Source organism: Sphaerodactylus townsendi, linkage group LG05, assembly GCF_021028975.2.
Source record: "Sphaerodactylus townsendi isolate TG3544 linkage group LG05, MPM_Stown_v2.3, whole genome shotgun sequence".
Lineage (NCBI taxonomy): Eukaryota > Metazoa > Chordata > Lepidosauria > Squamata > Sphaerodactylidae > Sphaerodactylus > Sphaerodactylus townsendi.
In genome coordinates this window covers 73,820,051-73,831,887 of record NC_059429.1, presented here as the reverse complement: position 1 = coordinate 73,831,887, position 11,837 = coordinate 73,820,051, and positions in this window count along the sequence as shown.

The following is an 11,837-nucleotide window of genomic DNA, read 5'->3' as shown; positions in this document are numbered from 1 at the left end:
AAGACGTCATGATTTGCAAGCAGATCTATTGTTTACAGGCCATTACAGTTAACATGACCAGGAACTAATGTATTCTTCCTTCCCTCCTCCTATCTTTACAGATTTAGTTTGCTAAGAATAGCAAACATGGTTTTGCCAGACAAACAAAATAAGACTGTATCTTCTTTCCTAACTGTATCTCAGTTAACAAGCCCAGGAACACAATCAAGTGTGCCTTTGTTAGCAAGCCCGCACTGGAACAAGTGTGGGATAAGTGAAACCATATTTTTATCTAGGCTTGTAGGCCCAAGGGCCCCTCAGAAATATCACACAGAAAAAGGAAAACAACAACCTGATGCTCACCCAAATGTTGTTTTGGAACTCAGAAGCAGCAGCATTTAATGACACAAAACATAGTTCTGAGCACCACTGCAAAAGAAAGTAGACATGGCTTAATTTTTAAACTGCTACTTGAACTATTAGTAGTTTGTTTAATTTCCTTCAGTCCAAAAAAAGTGTACTTCTTGTGCATCCTGAATGTTTAGAGATGTAAGAGTATCAAAACAGCAATATTAACAATTTAAGTCATAATTCACATTGTCTGTTAGGTGTGCTCTTTTAGTACTGGATAGTTATTTTCAAGCTGCTTTCCCAATGCAACTCTATGTTTTGATGTTTTACTTAGGTTAAATGGGTCAGAGGTGACTCCAGCATGAAAAGTTGTACAAAACTGAGGATATGCTGGAGATAAGTTTACAAAAGGTTAAAACAACCTCTTCCTTTCAGAATTTTATCCCAGGCATTGCTGTTGGAATAAGGTCTTTAAAAGACAAAGTAAACTTCTTTCAATTTTAAAAACCAAAAAAAAGTAAAGACTTTCAGTTCCAGATGTTAGTAAAAACCCTACTTCAAAATTGTGATTATCACTAGGGGAGTTTTTAAACATCCTGTAATCTGACCAAAAGATCTTGCACTGAAGCAGACTACAGAGAGAGAATCTCACCTAAAACCGTGCTGTCTCCTTGGCCTGGTCAACTGAGAAAAGCTCATTTCTTTGTTGGGTGAACTCTTCTACTGAACTTTTTCTTCAAAATCTTGTCACTCCAGAGAGAAAAAGTTGGTAAAATATATCTGCCTGTCAGAGATTGTAGGTAGTTTGCTGGTCCAAATCAAACTACAAAACCAATTCATACATAATTTATTGACACAAAGAGGATAGATGTTAAAAAAACAAGGTATAAGGGAGTTGGTATTTCAGACCATGTTCTCCTTGTCTGCATCATGCCAGATAGGAGCAAAACTGACTTCAATGATCTTTCCTTTCAGTACTGCATATTGAGGAACTAACATAACCCCTTCTGTGAGTCAAATTAATGTGGAATTTATAGCACCTCAGTTAATAGCCGCTTGTTGAAAATGTTTTTAGATGTTTCCAAGCTGCTTTAAGTATCTTAGGCTCATTCCGCACACGCAAAATAATGCACTTTCAAGCTGCTTTCACAACTGTTTTTGCCATTCCGCACAGCTTCAAAGAGCCCTGAAAGCAGCTTGAAAGTGCATTATTCTGCGTGTGCGGAATGAGCCTTAGTTACACCTTTAACACACATTTACCAAACCACTTTTTGGTTACACAGTTTAGTTAGAACATTAAGTATTTGGCTGAGGATGCAAATAATTCTATTAAATTCTGGAAACTAAAGGGAGAACTGTGGAATGGGCATCATTCCACATTTCTGAGAGCAGCCATCTCCATTTCTAGATATATATCTGTTGTAACGAGTCTTTGGTACAGATTCTATTGAAGAATTGTAAGGAATTCCATAGAGCAGAAATAAAAGGCTTTTTTGGTTGAACACCCCCCCCCCCCCCCGCCGCCCCCGCCGCCCCCCCCCCCCCCCGCCCACGCCGCCCCACCCCCACCCCCCCCCCCCCCCACCCCCCCCCCCCCCCACCCCCCCCCCCCCCCACCCCCCCCCCCCCCCACCCCCCCCCCCCCCCACCCCCCCCCCCCCCCACCCCCCCCCCCCCCCACCCCCCCCCCCCCCCACCCCCCCCCCCCCCCACCCCCCCCCCCCCCCACCCCCCCCCCCCCCCACCCCCCCCCCCCCCCACCCCCCCCCCCCCCCACCCCCCCCCCCCCCCACCCCCCCCCCCCCCCACCCCCCCCCCCCCCCACCCCCCCCCCCCCCCACCCCCCCCCCCCCCCACCCCCCCCCCCCCCCACCCCCCCCCCCCCCCACCCCCCCCCCCCCCCACCCCCCCCCCCCCCCACCCCCCCCCCCCCCCACCCCCCCCCCCCCCCACCCCCCCCCCCCCCCACCCCCCCCCCCCCCCACCCCCCCCCCCCCCCACCCCCCCCCCCCCCCACCCCCCCCCCCCCCCACCCCCCCCCCCCCCCACCCCCCCCCCCCCCCACCCCCCCCCCCCCCCACCCCCCCCCCCCCCCACCCCCCCCCCCCCCCACCCCCCCCCCCCCCCACCCCCCCCCCCCCCCACCCCCCCCCCCCCCCACCCCCCCCCCCCCCCACCCCCCCCCCCCCCCACCCCCCCCCCCCCCCACCCCCCCCCCCCCCCACCCCCCCCCCCCCCCACCCCCCCCCCCCCCCACCCCCCCCCCCCCCCACCCCCCCCCCCCCCCACCCCCCCCCCCCCCCACCCCCCCCCCCCCCCACCCCCCCCCCCCCCCACCCCCCCCCCCCCCCACCCCCCCCCCCCCCCACCCCCCCCCCCCCCCACCCCCCCCCCCCCCCACCCCCCCCCCCCCCCACCCCCCCCCCCCCCCACCCCCCCCCCCCCCCACCCCCCCCCCCCCCCACCCCCCCCCCCCCCCACCCCCCCCCCCCCCCACCCCCCCCCCCCCCCACCCCCCCCCCCCCCCACCCCCCCCCCCCCCCACCCCCCCCCCCCCCCACCCCCCCCCCCCCCCACCCCCCCCCCCCCCCACCCCCCCCCCCCCCCACCCCCCCCCCCCCCCACCCCCCCCCCCCCCCACCCCCCCCCCCCCCCACCCCCCCCCCCCCCCACCCCCCCCCCCCCCCACCCCCCCCCCCCCCCACCCCCCCCCCCCCCCACCCCCCCCCCCCCCCACCCCCCCCCCCCCCCACCCCCCCCCCCCCCCACCCCCCCCCCCCCCCACCCCCCCCCCCCCCCACCCCCCCCCCCCCCCACCCCCCCCCCCCCCCACCCCCCCCCCCCCCCACCCCCCCCCCCCCCCACCCCCCCCCCCCCCCACCCCCCCCCCCCCCCACCCCCCCCCCCCCCCACCCCCCCCCCCCCCCACCCCCCCCCCCCCCCACCCCCCCCCCCCCCCACCCCCCCCCCCCCCCACCCCCCCCCCCCCCCACCCCCCCCCCCCCCCACCCCCCCCCCCCCCCACCCCCCCCCCCCCCCACCCCCCCCCCCCCCCACCCCCCCCCCCCCCCACCCCCCCCCCCCCCCACCCCCCCCCCCCCCCACCCCCCCCCCCCCCCACCCCCCCCCCCCCCCACCCCCCCCCCCCCCCACCCCCCCCCCCCCCCACCCCCCCCCCCCCCCACCCCCCCCCCCCCCCACCCCCCCCCCCCCCCACCCCCCCCCCCCCCCACCCCCCCCCCCCCCCACCCCCCCCCCCCCCCACCCCCCCCCCCCCCCACCCCCCCCCCCCCCCACCCCCCCCCCCCCCCACCCCCCCCCCCCCCCACCCCCCCCCCCCCCCACCCCCCCCCCCCCCCACCCCCCCCCCCCCCCACCCCCCCCCCCCCCCACCCCCCCCCCCCCCCACCCCCCCCCCCCCCCACCCCCCCCCCCCCCCACCCCCCCCCCCCCCCACCCCCCCCCCCCCCCACCCCCCCCCCCCCCCACCCCCCCCCCCCCCCACCCCCCCCCCCCCCCACCCCCCCCCCCCCCCACCCCCCCCCCCCCCCACCCCCCCCCCCCCCCACCCCCCCCCCCCCCCACCCCCCCCCCCCCCCACCCCCCCCCCCCCCCACCCCCCCCCCCCCCCACCCCCCCCCCCCCCCACCCCCCCCCCCCCCCACCCCCCCCCCCCCCCACCCCCCCCCCCCCCCACCCCCCCCCCCCCCCACCCCCCCCCCCCCCCACCCCCCCCCCCCCCCACCCCCCCCCCCCCCCACCCCCCCCCCCCCCCACCCCCCCCCCCCCCCACCCCCCCCCCCCCCCACCCCCCCCCCCCCCCACCCCCCCCCCCCCCCACCCCCCCCCCCCCCCACCCCCCCCCCCCCCCACCCCCCCCCCCCCCCACCCCCCCCCCCCCCCACCCCCCCCCCCCCCCACCCCCCCCCCCCCCCACCCCCCCCCCCCCCCACCCCCCCCCCCCCCCACCCCCCCCCCCCCCCACCCCCCCCCCCCCCCACCCCCCCCCCCCCCCACCCCCCCCCCCCCCCACCCCCCCCCCCCCCCACCCCCCCCCCCCCCCACCCCCCCCCCCCCCCACCCCCCCCCCCCCCCACCCCCCCCCCCCCCCACCCCCCCCCCCCCCCACCCCCCCCCCCCCCCACCCCCCCCCCCCCCCACCCCCCCCCCCCCCCACCCCCCCCCCCCCCCACCCCCCCCCCCCCCCACCCCCCCCCCCCCCCACCCCCCCCCCCCCCCACCCCCCCCCCCCCCCACCCCCCCCCCCCCCCACCCCCCCCCCCCCCCACCCCCCCCCCCCCCCACCCCCCCCCCCCCCCACCCCCCCCCCCCCCCACCCCCCCCCCCCCCCACCCCCCCCCCCCCCCACCCCCCCCCCCCCCCACCCCCCCCCCCCCCCACCCCCCCCCCCCCCCACCCCCCCCCCCCCCCACCCCCCCCCCCCCCCACCCCCCCCCCCCCCCACCCCCCCCCCCCCCCACCCCCCCCCCCCCCCACCCCCCCCCCCCCCCACCCCCCCCCCCCCCCACCCCCCCCCCCCCCCACCCCCCCCCCCCCCCACCCCCCCCCCCCCCCACCCCCCCCCCCCCCCACCCCCCCCCCCCCCCACCCCCCCCCCCCCCCACCCCCCCCCCCCCCCACCCCCCCCCCCCCCCACCCCCCCCCCCCCCCACCCCCCCCCCCCCCCACCCCCCCCCCCCCCCACCCCCCCCCCCCCCCACCCCCCCCCCCCCCCACCCCCCCCCCCCCCCACCCCCCCCCCCCCCCACCCCCCCCCCCCCCCACCCCCCCCCCCCCCCACCCCCCCCCCCCCCCACCCCCCCCCCCCCCCACCCCCCCCCCCCCCCACCCCCCCCCCCCCCCACCCCCCCCCCCCCCCACCCCCCCCCCCCCCCACCCCCCCCCCCCCCCACCCCCCCCCCCCCCCACCCCCCCCCCCCCCCACCCCCCCCCCCCCCCACCCCCCCCCCCCCCCACCCCCCCCCCCCCCCACCCCCCCCCCCCCCCACCCCCCCCCCCCCCCACCCCCCCCCCCCCCCACCCCCCCCCCCCCCCACCCCCCCCCCCCCCCACCCCCCCCCCCCCCCACCCCCCCCCCCCCCCACCCCCCCCCCCCCCCACCCCCCCCCCCCCCCACCCCCCCCCCCCCCCACCCCCCCCCCCCCCCACCCCCCCCCCCCCCCACCCCCCCCCCCCCCCACCCCCCCCCCCCCCCACCCCCCCCCCCCCCCACCCCCCCCCCCCCCCACCCCCCCCCCCCCCCACCCCCCCCCCCCCCCACCCCCCCCCCCCCCCACCCCCCCCCCCCCCCACCCCCCCCCCCCCCCACCCCCCCCCCCCCCCACCCCCCCCCCCCCCCACCCCCCCCCCCCCCCACCCCCCCCCCCCCCCACCCCCCCCCCCCCCCACCCCCCCCCCCCCCCACCCCCCCCCCCCCCCACCCCCCCCCCCCCCCACCCCCCCCCCCCCCCACCCCCCCCCCCCCCCACCCCCCCCCCCCCCCACCCCCCCCCCCCCCCACCCCCCCCCCCCCCCACCCCCCCCCCCCCCCACCCCCCCCCCCCCCCACCCCCCCCCCCCCCCACCCCCCCCCCCCCCCACCCCCCCCCCCCCCCACCCCCCCCCCCCCCCACCCCCCCCCCCCCCCACCCCCCCCCCCCCCCACCCCCCCCCCCCCCCACCCCCCCCCCCCCCCACCCCCCCCCCCCCCCACCCCCCCCCCCCCCCACCCCCCCCCCCCCCCACCCCCCCCCCCCCCCACCCCCCCCCCCCCCCACCCCCCCCCCCCCCCACCCCCCCCCCCCCCCACCCCCCCCCCCCCCCACCCCCCCCCCCCCCCACCCCCCCCCCCCCCCACCCCCCCCCCCCCCCACCCCCCCCCCCCCCCACCCCCCCCCCCCCCCACCCCCCCCCCCCCCCACCCCCCCCCCCCCCCACCCCCCCCCCCCCCCACCCCCCCCCCCCCCCACCCCCCCCCCCCCCCACCCCCCCCCCCCCCCACCCCCCCCCCCCCCCACCCCCCCCCCCCCCCACCCCCCCCCCCCCCCACCCCCCCCCCCCCCCACCCCCCCCCCCCCCCACCCCCCCCCCCCCCCACCCCCCCCCCCCCCCACCCCCCCCCCCCCCCACCCCCCCCCCCCCCCACCCCCCCCCCCCCCCACCCCCCCCCCCCCCCACCCCCCCCCCCCCCCACCCCCCCCCCCCCCCACCCCCCCCCCCCCCCACCCCCCCCCCCCCCCACCCCCCCCCCCCCCCACCCCCCCCCCCCCCCACCCCCCCCCCCCCCCACCCCCCCCCCCCCCCACCCCCCCCCCCCCCCACCCCCCCCCCCCCCCACCCCCCCCCCCCCCCACCCCCCCCCCCCCCCACCCCCCCCCCCCCCCACCCCCCCCCCCCCCCACCCCCCCCCCCCCCCACCCCCCCCCCCCCCCACCCCCCCCCCCCCCCACCCCCCCCCCCCCCCACCCCCCCCCCCCCCCACCCCCCCCCCCCCCCACCCCCCCCCCCCCCCACCCCCCCCCCCCCCCACCCCCCCCCCCCCCCACCCCCCCCCCCCCCCACCCCCCCCCCCCCCCACCCCCCCCCCCCCCCACCCCCCCCCCCCCCCACCCCCCCCCCCCCCCACCCCCCCCCCCCCCCACCCCCCCCCCCCCCCACCCCCCCCCCCCCCCACCCCCCCCCCCCCCCACCCCCCCCCCCCCCCACCCCCCCCCCCCCCCACCCCCCCCCCCCCCCACCCCCCCCCCCCCCCACCCCCCCCCCCCCCCACCCCCCCCCCCCCCCACCCCCCCCCCCCCCCACCCCCCCCCCCCCCCACCCCCCCCCCCCCCCACCCCCCCCCCCCCCCACCCCCCCCCCCCCCCACCCCCCCCCCCCCCCACCCCCCCCCCCCCCCACCCCCCCCCCCCCCCACCCCCCCCCCCCCCCACCCCCCCCCCCCCCCACCCCCCCCCCCCCCCACCCCCCCCCCCCCCCACCCCCCCCCCCCCCCACCCCCCCCCCCCCCCACCCCCCCCCCCCCCCACCCCCCCCCCCCCCCACCCCCCCCCCCCCCCACCCCCCCCCCCCCCCACCCCCCCCCCCCCCCACCCCCCCCCCCCCCCACCCCCCCCCCCCCCCACCCCCCCCCCCCCCCACCCCCCCCCCCCCCCACCCCCCCCCCCCCCCACCCCCCCCCCCCCCCACCCCCCCCCCCCCCCACCCCCCCCCCCCCCCACCCCCCCCCCCCCCCACCCCCCCCCCCCCCCACCCCCCCCCCCCCCCACCCCCCCCCCCCCCCACCCCCCCCCCCCCCCACCCCCCCCCCCCCCCACCCCCCCCCCCCCCCACCCCCCCCCCCCCCCACCCCCCCCCCCCCCCACCCCCCCCCCCCCCCACCCCCCCCCCCCCCCACCCCCCCCCCCCCCCACCCCCCCCCCCCCCCACCCCCCCCCCCCCCCACCCCCCCCCCCCCCCACCCCCCCCCCCCCCCACCCCCCCCCCCCCCCACCCCCCCCCCCCCCCACCCCCCCCCCCCCCCACCCCCCCCCCCCCCCACCCCCCCCCCCCCCCACCCCCCCCCCCCCCCACCCCCCCCCCCCCCCACCCCCCCCCCCCCCCACCCCCCCCCCCCCCCACCCCCCCCCCCCCCCACCCCCCCCCCCCCCCACCCCCCCCCCCCCCCACCCCCCCCCCCCCCCACCCCCCCCCCCCCCCACCCCCCCCCCCCCCCACCCCCCCCCCCCCCCACCCCCCCCCCCCCCCACCCCCCCCCCCCCCCACCCCCCCCCCCCCCCACCCCCCCCCCCCCCCACCCCCCCCCCCCCCCACCCCCCCCCCCCCCCACCCCCCCCCCCCCCCACCCCCCCCCCCCCCCACCCCCCCCCCCCCCCACCCCCCCCCCCCCCCACCCCCCCCCCCCCCCACCCCCCCCCCCCCCCACCCCCCCCCCCCCCCACCCCCCCCCCCCCCCACCCCCCCCCCCCCCCACCCCCCCCCCCCCCCACCCCCCCCCCCCCCCACCCCCCCCCCCCCCCACCCCCCCCCCCCCCCACCCCCCCCCCCCCCCACCCCCCCCCCCCCCCACCCCCCCCCCCCCCCACCCCCCCCCCCCCCCACCCCCCCCCCCCCCCACCCCCCCCCCCCCCCACCCCCCCCCCCCCCCACCCCCCCCCCCCCCCACCCCCCCCCCCCCCCACCCCCCCCCCCCCCCACCCCCCCCCCCCCCCACCCCCCCCCCCCCCCACCCCCCCCCCCCCCCACCCCCCCCCCCCCCCACCCCCCCCCCCCCCCACCCCCCCCCCCCCCCACCCCCCCCCCCCCCCACCCCCCCCCCCCCCCACCCCCCCCCCCCCCCACCCCCCCCCCCCCCCACCCCCCCCCCCCCCCACCCCCCCCCCCCCCCACCCCCCCCCCCCCCCACCCCCCCCCCCCCCCACCCCCCCCCCCCCCCACCCCCCCCCCCCCCCACCCCCCCCCCCCCCCACCCCCCCCCCCCCCCACCCCCCCCCCCCCCCACCCCCCCCCCCCCCCACCCCCCCCCCCCCCCACCCCCCCCCCCCCCCACCCCCCCCCCCCCCCACCCCCCCCCCCCCCCACCCCCCCCCCCCCCCACCCCCCCCCCCCCCCACCCCCCCCCCCCCCCACCCCCCCCCCCCCCCACCCCCCCCCCCCCCCACCCCCCCCCCCCCCCACCCCCCCCCCCCCCCACCCCCCCCCCCCCCCACCCCCCCCCCCCCCCACCCCCCCCCCCCCCCACCCCCCCCCCCCCCCACCCCCCCCCCCCCCCACCCCCCCCCCCCCCCACCCCCCCCCCCCCCCACCCCCCCCCCCCCCCACCCCCCCCCCCCCCCACCCCCCCCCCCCCCCACCCCCCCCCCCCCCCACCCCCCCCCCCCCCCACCCCCCCCCCCCCCCACCCCCCCCCCCCCCCACCCCCCCCCCCCCCCACCCCCCCCCCCCCCCACCCCCCCCCCCCCCCACCCCCCCCCCCCCCCACCCCCCCCCCCCCCCACCCCCCCCCCCCCCCACCCCCCCCCCCCCCCACCCCCCCCCCCCCCCACCCCCCCCCCCCCCCACCCCCCCCCCCCCCCACCCCCCCCCCCCCCCACCCCCCCCCCCCCCCACCCCCCCCCCCCCCCACCCCCCCCCCCCCCCACCCCCCCCCCCCCCCACCCCCCCCCCCCCCCACCCCCCCCCCCCCCCACCCCCCCCCCCCCCCACCCCCCCCCCCCCCCACCCCCCCCCCCCCCCACCCCCCCCCCCCCCCACCCCCCCCCCCCCCCACCCCCCCCCCCCCCCACCCCCCCCCCCCCCCACCCCCCCCCCCCCCCACCCCCCCCCCCCCCCACCCCCCCCCCCCCCCACCCCCCCCCCCCCCCACCCCCCCCCCCCCCCACCCCCCCCCCCCCCCACCCCCCCCCCCCCCCACCCCCCCCCCCCCCCACCCCCCCCCCCCCCCACCCCCCCCCCCCCCCACCCCCCCCCCCCCCCACCCCCCCCCCCCCCCACCCCCCCCCCCCCCCACCCCCCCCCCCCCCCACCCCCCCCCCCCCCCACCCCCCCCCCCCCCCACCCCCCCCCCCCCCCACCCCCCCCCCCCCCCACCCCCCCCCCCCCCCACCCCCCCCCCCCCCCACCCCCCCCCCCCCCCACCCCCCCCCCCCCCCACCCCCCCCCCCCCCCACCCCCCCCCCCCCCCACCCCCCCCCCCCCCCACCCCCCCCCCCCCCCACCCCCCCCCCCCCCCACCCCCCCCCCCCCCCACCCCCCCCCCCCCCCACCCCCCCCCCCCCCCACCCCCCCCCCCCCCCACCCCCCCCCCCCCCCACCCCCCCCCCCCCCCACCCCCCCCCCCCCCCACCCCCCCCCCCCCCCACCCCCCCCCCCCCCCACCCCCCCCCCCCCCCACCCCCCCCCCCCCCCACCCCCCCCCCCCCCCACCCCCCCCCCCCCCCACCCCCCCCCCCCCCCACCCCCCCCCCCCCCCACCCCCCCCCCCCCCCACCCCCCCCCCCCCCCACCCCCCCCCCCCCCCACCCCCCCCCCCCCCCACCCCCCCCCCCCCCCACCCCCCCCCCCCCCCACCCCCCCCCCCCCCCACCCCCCCCCCCCCCCACCCCCCCCCCCCCCCACCCCCCCCCCCCCCCACCCCCCCCCCCCCCCACCCCCCCCCCCCCCCACCCCCCCCCCCCCCCACCCCCCCCCCCCCCCACCCCCCCCCCCCCCCACCCCCCCCCCCCCCCACCCCCCCCCCCCCCCACCCCCCCCCCCCCCCACCCCCCCCCCCCCCCACCCCCCCCCCCCCCCACCCCCCCCCCCCCCCACCCCCCCCCCCCCCCACCCCCCCCCCCCCCCACCCCCCCCCCCCCCCACCCCCCCCCCCCCCCACCCCCCCCCCCCCCCACCCCCCCCCCCCCCCACCCCCCCCCCCCCCCACCCCCCCCCCCCCCCACCCCCCCCCCCCCCCACCCCCCCCCCCCCCCACCCCCCCCCCCCCCCACCCCCCCCCCCCCCCACCCCCCCCCCCCCCCACCCCCCCCCCCCCCCACCCCCCCCCCCCCCCACCCCCCCCCCCCCCCACCCCCCCCCCCCCCCACCCCCCCCCCCCCCCACCCCCCCCCCCCCCCACCCCCCCCCCCCCCCACCCCCCCCCCCCCCCACCCCCCCCCCCCCCCACCCCCCCCCCCCCCCACCCCCCCCCCCCCCCACCCCCCCCCCCCCCCACCCCCCCCCCCCCCCACCCCCCCCCCCCCCCACCCCCCCCCCCCCCCACCCCCCCCCCCCCCCACCCCCCCCCCCCCCCACCCCCCCCCCCCCCCACCCCCCCCCCCCCCCACCCCCCCCCCCCCCCACCCCCCCCCCCCCCCACCCCCCCCCCCCCCCACCCCCCCCCCCCCCCACCCCCCCCCCCCCCCACCCCCCCCCCCCCCCACCCCCCCCCCCCCCCACCCCCCCCCCCCCCCACCCCCCCCCCCCCCCACCCCCCCCCCCCCCCACCCCCCCCCCCCCCCACCCCCCCCCCCCCCCACCCCCCCCCCCCCCCACCCCCCCCCCCCCCCACCCCCCCCCCCCCCCACCCCCCCCCCCCCCCACCCCCCCCCCCCCCCACCCCCCCCCCCCCCCACCCCCCCCCCCCCCCACCCCCCCCCCCCCCCACCCCCCCCCCCCCCCACCCCCCCCCCCCCCCACCCCCCCCCCCCCCCACCCCCCCCCCCCCCCACCCCCCCCCCCCCCCACCCCCCCCCCCCCCCACCCCCCCCCCCCCCCACCCCCCCCCCCCCCCACCCCCCCCCCCCCCCACCCCCCCCCCCCCCCACCCCCCCCCCCCCCCACCCCCCCCCCCCCCCACCCCCCCCCCCCCCCACCCCCCCCCCCCCCCACCCCCCCCCCCCCCCACCCCCCCCCCCCCCCACCCCCCCCCCCCCCCACCCCCCCCCCCCCCCACCCCCCCCCCCCCCCACCCCCCCCCCCCCCCACCCCCCCCCCCCCCCACCCCCCTCCCCCCCCACCCCCCCCCCCCCAACCAC